Below are 1,069 nucleotides of genomic sequence, written 5' to 3'. Positions count from 1 at the left end.
ACCAGCCCGCCTGCCGGCCCCGCCTGCCCACTGGTCCAAGCCCCAGCCAGGGCCTGCACTCTGGCAGGGCCCCAGCTGCTGCAGCCGGCAGCCCTCAAGCGCCTGCCCTCCTAGGCCTCTTCTAAGTGGGCTGGCATCCTCCTTCGTGAGGTGGAGCGCTGGGGTGCCCTGGGGGCTGGCCAGGACCAGACCCGGGTGTTCTGGCTCCTGGTCCTTTCACCAGGTGCCTCTCTGGGATGTGGCTCTTGATCCTGAGCTGGTGGGTGACTGCAGTTGGGAGCAGCTTTGTCTTCTGACCCAGCCCAGAAACCCTGCCTCTCCCTCTGGGCCAGCGAACACACTCCGAGGGGACCAGGAATCCTCCTTCGGGGCTGCATCACTCCTCCAGGCTGGTCATCTCCAGTGGCCAGAGCTGCTGCTGGGCGTCTGGCTTGAGAGGGGACTGTGGAGAGAGGGGCCAGAGAGAGAGGCCCGGCCTTTCTGGGAGATGTCAAGCCCGTGGACCCCTTGGCCTGGCTCCAGCCCAGCTGGAGGGAGTAGCAGCTCAGGGTCCAGAAATGAAGTTTAGGACGTGGCTGAGAAGCTTTGGCCAAAAACAACTCCTTAGCCTTCTGCAGCAACAAAAGGCTTTGCCTTACAGCTTCCCAAAGGCTCGATGACGTTTTAAGAGGTAAATATTAAACACTAGAGGCCCAGTGCACGGATTCGTGCACCAGAGGGGTCCCTCAGTCTGGCCTGTGCCCTCTCACAATTGGGGACCCCTCGGGGGATGTCAGACTGCCGGTTTCAGCCTGATCCCTGCAGGCCAGGTGGAGGGACCTGCAAGGATTGGGCCAAAACTGGCAGTGACATCCCCCCAACGGATGTACTATGCGAAACAGCAGGTGGCCGGGGAGGAACCTGAGCCCAGGCTGGGCACTGTTCCCACTCATTCCAGCCCTGCTGCACCTGCCACCACCGCCGCTACCCAGTAAGCTCACTGAGTGGTGCTCCCTCTGTGGGCATCCTGTATTGAGCATCTGCCCCTGGTGGTCAGTGCACATCATAGCGACCAGTTGACCGGTCTTTT

The sequence above is a fragment of the Myotis davidii genome, unplaced genomic scaffold, assembly GCF_000327345.1.
Source record: "Myotis davidii unplaced genomic scaffold, ASM32734v1 scaffold117, whole genome shotgun sequence".
In the NCBI taxonomy this organism is placed as follows: Eukaryota; Metazoa; Chordata; class Mammalia; order Chiroptera; family Vespertilionidae; genus Myotis; species Myotis davidii.
Note: the sequence above shows the minus strand (reverse complement) of the source record.